We start from the raw sequence: 14,060 nt of genomic DNA, 5'->3' as shown, positions 1-14,060 counted from the left end.
CATAATAGTTTTTAGCTTTTACTTCTGATAAAACAATCTCTTGAGTATCATTACTGTGAACCTAAAACTTCCAAATTCTGGAGGCTTTAGGTATCAAATAGCAATTTTCCTCACCTTAGCGGAAAGACATCTAGAAAGTTATTTTGCTTTCTTTACACGCAGCTCTGCCATTTCAAAAATGACACAGACTAGCTGTAGTATGGGCAGCTTAGACCTACTGACTTGTGAGGACAGATCTCAACTGATTTCACTAGGAGTTTAAAGAAAAGATCAAAAAGGGCTGCTTGTGTAGGGTCTCGCTAGGGTTATATAGGCCAAGTAGTCCTGGGTTTAGTTTCTTTTTTAAAAGGTCAGACTGTAACTGGGGCTGTAAAAGAGTATCCTTGCAAACAAATCTGTTTGTTGGTGTTGTGGAGCTTGGGGGCAACTTAATTTAGTTGTATCTTTACTGGAAAGACAGAGTGAGTGAGTATAGAGTTTTCTTCTAACACATTTGTCACTGAATTTACAAGCTTCAGTACTGAAGTATTTCCAGAGCACACCATGTTGAAAGTATCATTCAACAAAGCAGGTAAAATATTCAGCTTAGAGCTAGTTTTGAAACCACTTTTATTCAAAGAATGCTTTGAGCTTCCAGAAATGCTCAGTTATTTTCATAAACATCACAGCTGAGTGGCAAGAAAAGAGGGATGCAATATTTCTCATTATAGTACTATAGGGCAGAATGGGACTTCAGAAGCTCATCTAGTAGTCCTGCCATCCTGAGACAGGATCAACTTTGCCATTCCTGAAAAACACCTACTAGCCTGTTCTCAAAGGCTTTCTTCCAATAATGGAGGCTTCATAACATCTTCAGACAATTTATTGCAGCCCTCACTACCTTTACCCTTAGAAAGAATTTCTTAATATCTAACCTAGATCTCACTGTGATTTCAAAGCCCCCTTAAATTTGGCAGGCCAAGATCTTTTCCCCCTAGCAAAAAGATCCTGACACCTATCATCTCCCCAGTTTTAGAGCTGTTGGGCCTGAGCCTATTGCCTAACTTTTCCCTTTTATATAGAAGCTTCTGGCTATCTCTCTCCCTCCACAGACTAGAGTCTTCAACTCCCAAGGTACAGTTCCTCGGTTTAAGTCCTCTGTTAGTAGCAGGAGTTTAAATATTTTCCCATAGGCAAAAATTATCCTCCTTTCCTCCTACCTTAGTTGATTCAGCACTTTGACCACATTTTAGGCCAGATATGAAAAGTTCTGCTGGGCTTTTTTGTTGTTGTTGTTTTTAAATAAAACCTTAGCACCCTATCCTGCTTTTTTGGAGGCCTAGAGAAGATCCCCATTTCATAATCAAATGCACGGAGTCAATACAAATGAGGAGGCCAGTAACCTGCCAAAGATAAGACTAGACTCTCTTACACAGGACACAGCCAAACATCCCCTAAGCCTGTATCCCTGCCCTGAGAGGCTCCCTCAGCCCCCTCCTTAAGGGGTCCTCTGATAGCCCTCTCCCCAGTGTTTTTATCCCCTGCAGCTGTGTGCCTTCTCAGCTGCTTTCTTGCTAATGCCTATGTTAACCCTTTCTTTGTCTGATAGGGCTTGCAAACTCCATCCCAAATCTGTTATTCCTTATCCACCCTGCACACAGAAAAAAGTGTAATTCCCCTCCTCTCCACAGCCGTGATTTATGTATTTGCAAATTGTTGTTGCGTTTCCCCCCTATCCCGCTCTCTTGTTTAGGTTATGCACACCTGATTCATTCAGTCCTTCCTCGCTGGTCATGCTTGAGACCTCTGTTTATTCTCATCTCTCTCTGCTGGTCTGTCTCTGGGCTCTTTGCGTCTCTGCTGGAGAATGAGACCCAGTGCCAGAGCTCGTGTTCCCACTGGGGCTGTACCAGTGCTGGGCAGAACAGGATTACTTTCCATGTCTTGCAAGCCATACTCCTGTTTGCACAGCTTAGTGCAGTGTTTGCCTTTTTCACAATGGCTTGACACTGTTGACTCCTAATCAGCTTGTGATCTATTATATCCCCTAGATCTTTTTCTGCATGAGGGAAACAGTATTTTAGCAGTTTTATTCCAGTCAGCCACATGAGAATAAAATGACTGAAGTAGTGTGAGTGAGATTATCTGCTTTGTGCTTCAATACCAAAATTGTTTACTGGATTCCAATTAATTACATGTGTGCACCCTGTTAAGGGAGTTGCACAAGTGTTGCTAATGCCTTCCTTTGGCCTTTGAGCCTTTATTACTAGTGAGGACTAGTACCTCAGAGTTATTTGGGCCAATTTCCCTGTGTACTGAAGACTTCAAATGCTCAGCTGAAACTGCAGGGCTAATTGCTCTGAAGAAAACAGCTTATAATTTAAACATACTGAGTTTGAATAACCTCACTGAAAAACGCTGTTGCTCTTTAGAGAACTGTTGTGTGATACCTTTCTCTCTTTGAAACAGTAGCTGTCGTTATAAAGGATGTTGCTGTTGCTTGTTTCTTTTTTTTAAATGAGTCAATCTGAAGAACCCAGTGGTTGTTTTTATGAGTTGGCAAATGTCACATATTAACAGGAGTACTGGACATAGGTACCCTTGTGGGTAAACTAGAAAGATCCCATTCATTTCAGTACCAGTCCACACCTCCAAACATACACTCTTCTTGACCACCACCAGTCATCCCACTCCCTTTGCACTTTCATTTCACGTCCTGCCATCAGTCTGCTGGGCCACATTGCAATTTTGTAAAATCTTAGCTGCTGCAGTTCAGGCTGTTGAGTGTACCTTTATGTTTACTGTGGTTTTATGGATTAAGACTGCAGGAGATAAGGCAGTGGCAAGGGAGAGGCACAGTTCTTCCACAGAACTGAACAAGATTGGGGCAGGCATTTTTTTGCCTAGGGCTTCAATAATTAGGCAATCTTATGCAAAGTCAGACTTTTATTTGGCAGTCTTTTCTGAAAGGAGTGTTTCTATATAATGCTGTATTTTAAAAATACAACAAAAGAAACATCTTTACTTTCTAGTGGTGAAATCTGCTGGAGAATCCAGTGATAGGCAACTGATTATGGTCTAACCACCTCGGTTAAAACAGTTTGGTTTTGTTATTAAGTAACCAATCTGAAACCCAGTAAAGTAATAATGGTATTTTCCTTACTTACCCCAAAAGCTTTATAAGTAAGTTATTTAGGGGGGGAAAAAAAATCTTATTTACAAAAGATAGCAAGATTCATATAATGGAAATAGATAAAAGTTAGCCTTGAAATCCCATTTTCCTAATCTTGACAAGTTCCTGTGCACCACAAGTGATAACCCTTGAGAATCAAAGCTTCTACTTGAAGAAGAATAAACCTTTAGAAAGTTCAGTTTAAGTTCTTTGTTTTTCAAAACCATACCTCTGTTTGATCTTCTTGATGACTGAAGTGTTAAGCACTTACGAAATAAAGTTATGCTAGAGAGCTGAGGAAAGTAGGTGGAACTGTATATTTCCCAAAGATTCACTGATAAATTCATACTGTCCACAGTCAGAATTTTGTTGAACTTCAGTACCTTTGGGAGCTTAAACTTCTTTGTATGCAAGTACAGGAAGCATCTGACATTTTAAGATGGGAAAGCGCTTAAAGAAATAAATCATATCCCTACAAAGGAATGTATACATAACAGGAACTGGGATGTGTATAATATACAGCAATCCACAGGACAATGTATTGGATGCACATCTTTATATGACATACAGACAGGAAGGGAAATGAGCAACATTTTGAATTATGAATTAGCCAAAGGCCTCTGAAGAAAAGGTTACAAGAATTGTATAGCTCTAGAGAATACAGCAACATTTACTTAATACATCTTCATTGAAAATAGAATTCAATAGGTTCTTTAAATCTTTATACTACCATATAAAAGACATCTTACTATATCATATCTTACTGTATCTTTTTATATAATTCCTAAAATACTAATCTACTCTGAAAAGTGGGTCTTCAAGTACAGTTTATTGTGACTAATTCCGTTTCAGTTTTGTTTAATTTTCAAGCAAAGACTGTTTTTTCCATTTTCCTGTTAATGCCAATTCTTCAGACTCACCCAGGGTTATGAAATTCAAAGTTCTTTCAGGTTCATGCATCCTCAGTAAAAGAGTTTTTACAGCTTCACTTAAGTTAATAATACTGCTGATAATACAAAGGCTGGTATAGTGAGTGGCTTACTCCCTTGCAGCTGTATTGGCTGTGTGTTGTAAAAGAGCAGTAAAGATATAAGTCTTGTCAGAAAATTGACCAGATGTGAACAGAACAGAGACAGGAAACTGTTCTCTTTTGATGAAAAGCTGTTACTCCATTTTTATGTACTTTCTTTTCTGAATGTAACTGGTCTCAAGGCCAGGAAGCCCTTTGAACAGCCTGACAAATACGCTGCTAACCTGGGGACCTCCAGCTCCATGAGGAAAAAAGCCAACAAGCTGTGCAAGTGGTATCTGTGGTGGCTTGTTACTATCTTATCCAATAGTGCATGTGGCTCCTGAGCTGTGGGAGGGGTGGAGGCACAGCCCCAGCGTGAGGTCATCCATCAAGTCCAGACTCATGATAGGGACATCCTCGTGTTGGGCCACTGAGCCCAACTGGAGGAAGTGTGGGCTGCTGTGGGGAGTAGGAGGTGATGACACCACCAGGCTCTCGGGACTGCACAGCACTGCCAGCTTTTCCCTGGCTTCAGGGGAGCTGAGAAGAAGCTGGGACTGTGGGGGCTGCACAGCAATGGGGCACGTGAGAGGGAAAGGGGAGGTCTGGAGCCCTTTAGACCTCAGCAAATCTGTCTGTATAATAATCCTTTCAAAGGATGTTATCAATTCACAATAATTTTGTGTGAATAAACTGATAATTGTGTCAAGTATTTTTTTTTTTTTTTTTAGGTAAGCTTATGACATCTTCTGTAACGTAACACCACAGATAGAATTTGGCTATCAAGACTGTTGTAGGAGTAGGTCTATGGAGACTACGTTGTTGTGCTAGCAGGATATAAAAGATGACAGTAAATTATTTCATTGTGTAGAGGCTCCCTGGTAACATCATCCTGATGCCATTAGAGCCTGAAATAAACCACCATACACAAAAGACTCTGCTTCTCCCTCCCTGTGACAATATCCTTACTCATTTACTTCTGCTGAATACTCTTATTCTTTCCATAATCAACCCAGCTACTTAACTTCTATCTAAACTTTCCCTTCCCAAATAAGGTACTTCTTTTTTTTTTCTGCTGCAAGAGAGAGAGATTTAATTTCACCATCTGGGAAACCAAGATCCTCATTTTGACTTCCAGTGAAATAAACTCAAAATAGCATTTTGCTAACATTGCTTCTTGTGCTATGTCCAGTACTGTGCCTATTGAGACAGAGTTCAAGGACATATAGGTGTCCAACTCCATTGATAGCTTTGGCCTAGAAACAGACCCTGCAGGTATTTAAACACTGGGGTATCTGTAAAAGCATATGAGAAATTTCATTTTGTTTTAAAACCTCCAACCGTATAAAGTTGTAATTTGTAGTGTTCTCATCTTGGGTTCTCAGGTTATTTATGCACCCAACAACCCATGTGCCAGTTGTGATTATTATGCGTGTAAACTTGAACTTTGACATTTCATACTGCTGCAGAACCTTGGTATGTGCATTCCTTTATCTTCCCACCATCCCTGCAGTTGCTCTTCATTATTGTCAGTGCTTATTAGATAGAAAACTACATTCCATTTTGTTTGGGCCAATTAACTGGTTGGAGAGAGCAGCTTTTCTAGGATCCCCAGCAACTGTGTATCAGCAGCCATCATCTACTGATTCATTAAATAAACCTGAGCTCTGATGCATTTTTCAAAGCAGCAAATTCTTGTTTCTCAGTTGACCAACTTGCAAAAACTCTTCAGACTTTTGGCATACTCTCTTATGACAATTAAAGGGGAAAAGACATTGTGTAGCCAGTTAAATGAGAGCTGTTGTATGAATTATTGTCCTAATTACTTTATATGCATTTTCATGTGTTTAGGACACTGTCTTCCTAAATGCCAGGGAAGAAGAATACCAGCAGAGGAAACAGTCCTTGTGCTGCTTCAATATTGTGACTTGCAGCCTGTCTGAAAGCATAACAAAGACTTAATTGTGCAAGTGCCCAGCTGATCCAACAAGCAATGAATAAGTGAGCAATGGTCAACAGTGAAGGAGTGGATATCACAGAGGCCAATTCAAAAAGGTTATAGTGCTGTGAAGTGAGGGAGGCGTGAAATGAAATAGAACTAGAGATACAAAGATAATCAACCATTTGGGTTAGTTCTACTTTTTTTTTTCCTTGCAATGGTCCATCCTTCTTGGATAAAACAGAAAAAAAGATGACTGTAAACTGGTAAGACATAAATCTTCCAGTATGAAAGAAAGTAATCTCATTCTAGCAGTCTAAAAGAAGGATAGTTTAAAAACAACACCTGATCAATGTGATGAATGAGATCTCCATAATTCTGCTTAGGAGACTCGTTAGCTAACATGAGATAGGTTACTGTTAGGGGAAAGAAGTACAGACTGACAGATCTTTGTTTCTCTTCAAGCATTTGGATCCACATAAGGCCCAAACCAGTCTTGTCAGCAAGAGACTTGGGAAGAGAAGAATGAGAAAGTTTGATACATAACAAGAGGCTTGCTCCAGTTCTAGTGAAATCAACAGTAGCGAGGATTCCCTTTCCTTCAAAGTCGTACCCTAGTCTTTTTACCCTTGAATGGATTTGATTAGATTTTCAGCCAGAATCCTGTCTGAGAAAGCAGAAGATACATAGACATACATATTACCAAGACAGCAAAGTTCAGATTTGATACTTCAGTACTGCTTCAAGGACTTCTCCCAAAAGCATTAAAAGAAAGACAGTTTGGGTGACCACAGCATCTTCTAAAAATATTAAAATTTATTCTGGCTTCATTGTGTTTCTGAGTAAAGATACTTTCTAATTTGCTAGTCATTACTTGTCAGTTTTCATTAGATTTCAAGACTTGTCACTGTCCTTGGGACATTTCAAATTAAGATCTTTTAGCTTCAACAAGGGCTGTTACCATCCCTTCAAGCTTTCATGTTGTTTTCTCTTTGCCACTGATCTCACAATAAATTGGCAGAGCACCATGGATTATGTCAATTGATTTTCAGAGTTCCTCATAAACCAAATTCAGCATCATAATATAGATAAATGACTTTCAGAAGTCATGCAAGTCATGCATTCAACTGAGTGGAGACTTTGACAGAGAACCTAACTTGAGTCTTCCTCAGTCCACTACTTAACCAGTGGAGCATTTCTGTGGTCAGATTTGTAGGCACCTAAATGAGAGTGTAATCTGACCTAATAAAGCCATAACAGCCAAACATGCTTTGAATGGGGGGGTGGGGGAACAACAACCCAAACCAGAATATCTTTCAGCAGATGTATTGTTTGTCATCTGGAAACTTTGCAAAACAGCAATTCTCAGCTTCAGGTCTCTTTGGAGGACTTCCTTGCTGCTGAGCTGGGTGGTGCTAAAAGGGACACGGGGATGCAGGGCCCTTTACCCCTTCCTTCAGATACATCTGCCCTGCAAATCCTGCCACAAAGCAGCACAAAGGACCCTGCTTTGTGGAGCAGCACAGATCTGATTTCATGATCTGATCCATTGTTTTTCCTTAAGCAAATATGTAATAATGTCGGAATTTATGGATTAGTTAGACAATCCCTGATCTGCTTTAATCAGAATTAGTGCTATTCCTCCCAGAATGTTGCTGGTAGGAGTACTGTGCAGACAGAGTGGGTATGTACAGAGAGCTCTTTTAGTTTTTTCTCTGTTAATGCTGCAATATTTGCTAAGGCATCACTCATTTAGTGAGAGAGTTTAAGAAGAAATCAAAATTCACATGCTGTTTAATAACAACCAGGCAAACCTCGCTGCCCTTTTTCTATTAAAACTGCCATTTTATTTGGGGGGGGGGGGGGGGGGCGGGCGGGGAGGGGGGGCATTTGTCATATAAGAAACTATTCCAAGGGCCAAATCTGGCTCATAGGAGCTTGTCAGCCTTGCTCTAAAAAATCACTGTCGTCAGATCTGAGGTTGATCTGGGCTCTGAAAAGACCTGCTGTTGAAAATTAAGTGTGAAATTTGCAAATAATTAAGTTGAATTATTTACCTTGTTAGTTCATCATGTCTGCAAAAATGTTCTCTTCCCTTCTAGTAACCTAGCAACGAATACACAGTGCACAATTATTTTTTCACAATTTGTAGGAGAGTTGCATTAAAATGCATGTCAGTGTCTTTATTTGATGACAGGCATGTAGCAAACAACACTGCAAATGTTTGTTTATCCTGGCAAGGGCTGGATTTGTTTAGCGTAACTTGCATTAGTTTTGTCTAACTTCTGAAGCAGGAAGGAAACTATATTCTTGTTTTCAGATCTGTGTTAAAAATATTCTCTTTAGCTTTGTTTTTATTATTAGAAGTGACTACTAATGAATTCAGACCTGTGTGCTCTGCTATCAGATTCTCCCACCATGTAGTGGAAACTTCCAAATGCATTTGAAGAACTACTTGATTACACAGGCTGAGTCTACAGGTTGCAGACTGTACGCAGGCTAGAGGAACTGGAGAAAATGAAAAACTAAGCCAGCCAAAAAGATATGCATCAAGATAAATATCAGCTTCACCAGTGGCATAAATTATGTTTTCTAAAACAGGAAATTAATGTTCATTAGACGGTAGAAACAAACAACTGGTCCTCTTGAAAAGTCCTCAGATTAAATGCTGGGTTTCCAAGTACTTTTTGGCAGACGTTTTAAATACCTAGGTTATTGTGAAATGAAAAGAAAACACTAATTCTTGTGGATGAAATGCACAGGACTATCCCCAAAACAACAATATGCTGAGGCCTCTTTAGAGGTTTTTGGTTTTGACTGCAGCTTTATCCCGTCTCAGGCATGCAAGCATGAGTTAATGCCTGCAACCCAGAGGAGTCTCTAGGCTTAGGCACTAAATCCTCTGCCTGGGTCCCCAGGTCCTGAGACAGCTTTGCTGTGTGGGATGGCAAATGATCTGTGTTTCTTAGCCATCTTTTGTGCTTTGTGTTACCTTTTTGATCCTCTCAATAGGCTGCTTGGGTCCAGACATCATTCCCGTCATTGCTTTTCAGTTTGATGTATAAAGAGTAAAACGCAAATTCCTGTCTGCATGGCCTGAGTTGCTTAACAGTTTAAGGTGTTTGGAGGGGGGGAAATGGTGAGGGAGAAGCACAGGAACCATTGCTACCCTGATGCTGTGGCCCTTGGCTTGATGAAAACCAAGCTGTGTGGTTTGGGAAAATGGTGCTTGGTATCCTAGAGCTATGGTTTTAGCACTATCACAGAGCACAGATTTAATCCTTACTCCACCTTAGAATCCTTGGCCAACATTATGCCTCACTCGGCCTCCTAATCTGCATGTATTTCAGCTAGCTGAGGTAAGAATAGTGCAGTCAGGAGTGTAGTCTCCCTCTGCAGTCAGCATGGGGAGGCAGGCACTTGCAGGTGATTCAGCTCTTACCTGGGCTGAGTTACCTGCTCTTGCACAGGGGCTTTGCTCCCCATTGCCTCTGGGGGACACAAGGGAGGGGAGCATGCCTGACTTCTCTGCTTAAAGGCCTGTGTTAGTCCCATGTCTTAACCTGCTCCGTATCTGTGGGGTAGAAATAAATACCATGAGGAGAAAGGGACATTTATTTGCCAGCAACTGGAAGTGTAGAAATTTAAAAAAGAAAATATACACATTGGCCAAACTACTGATTTGCCTTAAATGTCTAAGTATTCATGGTAAACGAACTTCGTTGCCTGCAGAGGTAGCATCCCTGTTTTCACGTTCCCTCGCGCATTGCGAGCCGATAGGTGTAACTTTAGGTACACCTACTGGTTTGGCCACATCGCAAGTCTGGGCATCTCCACTTTTTTATTTATTTATTTAGGTGTTACGTCTTGTAATTAACTTGTCCAAATAATGATTTTTTTTTTTCCAGAGTTTTTCTGTTTATCTGACAATTAAGACTGAAAATACCAAAGTCTCACTTTTGTGCCGACAGCAAAATCCATTGATTTGGGTGGGAGCCGCTTGGGATCCTAATGCAAACATCCAGAGGCGGAAGCCCGATTGTGCTTGCAGCGGGAGCTGCCAGTTCAGTGGGTAGCTGTTTGTTTCAGAGAGCTCCCTGTGTGTCCAAGGGGAGAGGGGCAGCTTTGCTCCCAGCGCTCCCCCGCCCCCTCTTTCAACACTTCTGTAATGCTGCCTCGCTCTTTAAAATGCAATCTCTAAATTGACACTGTTCCATTAGAAATCCTGTTGTCCTACGACTTGATTTCAGGCATGCAGTTGATGCTAGCTTCTTCTAGGAAAGATTTGCTTATTTTTCTTTAAATGTGTGTTGTTTGCTGTTACATTCCAAAGGCCAAAACTTCTGCATTTAAACCCAGAAAAGCAAGCCATGAGTAGTAGTGATTTAGGAGTAATAGGAACTATGCTTAAAGGTCCCCTCCAACCCAAACTATTCTATGATACTAGCACTAACAGAAGCAAGCAGGAATAAGCAGAAGCGTGCCATTATGGATGAGTGTATTTTCATTACTAATTTTAATTTCACGAGAGCAAGTGACACGGTCCCCCCTCACCACACACAAAGATTTCCCACCATCCGTTCAGCTGCTGAACCTCTCCCTGTGTTGATATGCTGCTTACTCCCGTCTGTCCGCTGGATTTACCTTACAAATTCTATTTATTTCATATTGCTCCTGTATTAATTTTCTATTGTCCTCTCTGTGGCTTGCTTGAATTCCTACACCACTCTCTTCTCCCTCCCGCTTTGCCATGCATGCTGTTTAGCTATGGCTTTGCCTTTCCAGAAAACACCCCGCTTGTCCTCCTTCCCCCTCCTCCTTTAAAGTTTCAGATTTCCCTTCCTGGCAGCCAGCGAGGGGCTGCACACCATGCACTAGCGGTTGGGTCTGCTCTGTAACCACAGGACCTGATTCACCTCCTGCAAGCTGAGTAGCATGAAAATAAATCAGCTGAGAGGGAGCTGGTTGGGAGTTGCAAAACACGGGGACACATGGCGAAACCAACACATGGGCTGGGTAATGACCAGCAAAGCTCTCAAGGAGTTTGCAGTTCTCCCATATATATTCCCTTTGGGACAGCGATGCTGAGTGAGACCTTTCAACAGATTAGCTCTGCCACACTGTTTAAACCAGCTTTGCATGTTCAGCTGAAATGTGCTTAACCCAAAATCCTGCATCTGAAAGTGCCCTTACTATGCCTTCCGGCTGGGTCCCAACTTGGCAGGAGAGTTTTGTCCCTAATACCTAGGATCTAAACACAGCCACGCTTTGAAGAAAATTTAAATCCAGACCTGAGCTTGAGCCCATCTCTAATCACTGCTTGATTTTGTTTTCTCCAAATCTGCACATTAGAGTACTGAAGCAAATTAGTCATCTCTCCTTCAACAGGTTCTCCTCCTGCAGCTGCCTGTTCTCTGAGTCTTTTAAAATCACCACCGTTTGTGCCTGGGTTTGTAGCTGTGACAAGCAAATATTTAAAGTGAATTTAGAAGCAAGTGTCTGAAGTGACTGTATAGATCCTCATCTTTGAGTTGCTCCTTGAGGAAGGCAATCGAGCTTTATTGGGGTTCAAGTGTTTGAGCGTACGAAGCTGTTTCCAGAACCTGTATCTCCAGTCCTGCCACATTAGGCCAGCACAGCAACTTAGTGGCTTCTGTTTTCAGAGTAGCGTCAAGCCTTTGCTGCAGAGGATTTATGTTTCCTTTTGACATTATACAATATTTTCCTCCCAGATTTCAGTGAAGTTCTGCTCTTTCTGAATTGTAAATGCAAAAAAATTACTGTTCAGAATGTTCTCTCTTGAAAAGATGTTTGCTTTTCACAGCTCAAACAGAAAACAGCTCAGTGCATCCAAAAGCTGCCTCACCCTTTGAGCGCGTTCCCAGCTCTCAGCCAAGAGCACTACTATGGAATAGCTGTGAGTAGCCGGAAGAGCATTGTGGGGATTGAGATGCAAATGAGCAAACCAAACAGCCCCCTTCGCTGCAGAGGTTCCCTATCTCCTTCTGCCCCTCACTTTTGAACTGGGGGAGGCTCAACCTGGGCATGGCTTTGCAGCCACGACCCCTGGCTCTGCAGCCCCCAGCCCGGCCTCTGCACCCACGATCCTTGGCTCTGCAGCCACAGCCCCGTGCTTTGCTCATTTGTAAGACTCATCAGCTTGGGTCAGATGAAGAACTGTATCAGCATCCTGAAGGCATGGACGACAGGAGGGGCTCTCAAAACCCCCACGTTGCCATTACTTTTCTGGGTCCCCAGAACTAAATGCCACTGCCTTTTCTGAGTTAAAAGGGGGAGGATGAAAGCCAGAGGTGGCAGCCACTGCAAAATAGCACACACTGTTCCCTATCTTAAAAGTTCCCAGTTTTCAGGCGGTTTCAAAAGTTCCAAAGTGTAACGTGAGCAGCTGCCTGGGCACTCGGTTGTTTTATCAAATGCAGAGAGTTAGAATATTGTGAAGGAAATCAGATACAGTAAGTTGGGAGGCATGCAGAGGGTTGCACATATAAACACGCCAAGGAATAAAGCAATACGGTGTTTTCTCTGTATGCTTTTCTTTCCACTGTGAAGGAAGGAAGCAAAACATTCTAACAAAACCTCCTTCTAAAGAAATAATCAAGGCACTGAGCTCTAAAGCCCGTGTCACTGCACATGACCAGGAGAATAAGGCAGTTTGCATTATTGCATGTTGTCATCACTTTGCTCAGTGTTGTCCCTGCATGCTAATTACATGTTTACATGCATTGCATCATTTGACATAATTACTGTAATTATGTTAATACTTCATAATCAACAGAACAGTACCTGTAATTTACCAAACAAAAACGACATGAAAAGCTAAACCCACAAATGGAAGGGGATACACTGCGAAGGATTTAATCCTCGGTGCAGAAGCAGGCAGGAAGCACTCAGAACTGGAATATCCTGGTTTAACCATCGGATCCTCCCAGGCAGCACCGGGACACATTGCAAGGTGTTTTAAAAGGTACTAACGAGAGTAACACGCCGAACTGTGAACGGGGTGTAAGCGTTTAATACTCATTCATGAACTCTCACCTAGAAAAATCTGTGCAGTGCCCTTAATGAAGCTGCGTGGCAGACACTTGAAAGAACAACAGGAGACTAAGAAAGTCAGTGATCTGGAAATATTTTAACTCCTCTCCTATCTGTGGATGTACAGTATCAATCGCGAGCCCCTTGTTGCTTTTTTGAAAGAAGTATGTGGCACGGGGCATATCAGAGCACAGTCTGTGTGCAGCTGGATTGCCCCCCATCTCTCTTCCCCCCCCGCATTTATCTCGGCCCGGGTAGTTTGGGTTTTGGGTTGATTCACCCCCTGTGCTTCCCTCACATCCTGGAAGGCATTTCTTTTCCTCTGGCTTCTCACAGAAGTGTCTCTGCCACTGAGGGTTAAGTATCCCAAGTCAACTATGGGATAAACAGGGACATTAAACAAGACAAGGAGTTATCCAGAGTGGTCATTAAGTGCTGGAGAGTTTTACAAATAAGATCGAGTCCCAAGCGCTTCCCGGTAAGTGGAGACACAAGAAGGTTCTGGCAAAATTATCAGCCTCCATCCATTCAGGAGCAGCGCCCAGGTGGAGATGATGCCGCTGCGGGCAGCGACCCGCTGCAGCGAGGCGCGCTGCCCGCACCCCTTTGCCCGGGGACAGCCGCAGGCGGCTGCTGGCACCCGCGGGTCCCCCAGCGCAGAAGGGGCGGCCCGGTGGCTTTCCCGGCCAAACGAAACGCTTCGCTCCCTCCGGGCGTCGCCCCGTCCCCGCGCAGCGCCGGCGGGAAGCCGGGGGCAGGGCGGCCCGGGGCAGGGCGGCAGCGGGCGGCCGGCGGGCTCACGGCCCAGGCCCGGGCACCTGCCGGGGGCCGGGCAGGCAGCGGCGGGGCCGGGCCGGGCCGTGCCCGCGGGGCAGCGGCGGCTCCCGATCCGGCGCCGCGTTTTG

Source organism: Pelecanus crispus, chromosome 12 (genome assembly GCF_030463565.1).
Source record: "Pelecanus crispus isolate bPelCri1 chromosome 12, bPelCri1.pri, whole genome shotgun sequence".
NCBI classification, from domain to species: domain Eukaryota; kingdom Metazoa; phylum Chordata; class Aves; order Pelecaniformes; family Pelecanidae; genus Pelecanus; species Pelecanus crispus.
Note: the sequence above shows the minus strand (reverse complement) of the source record.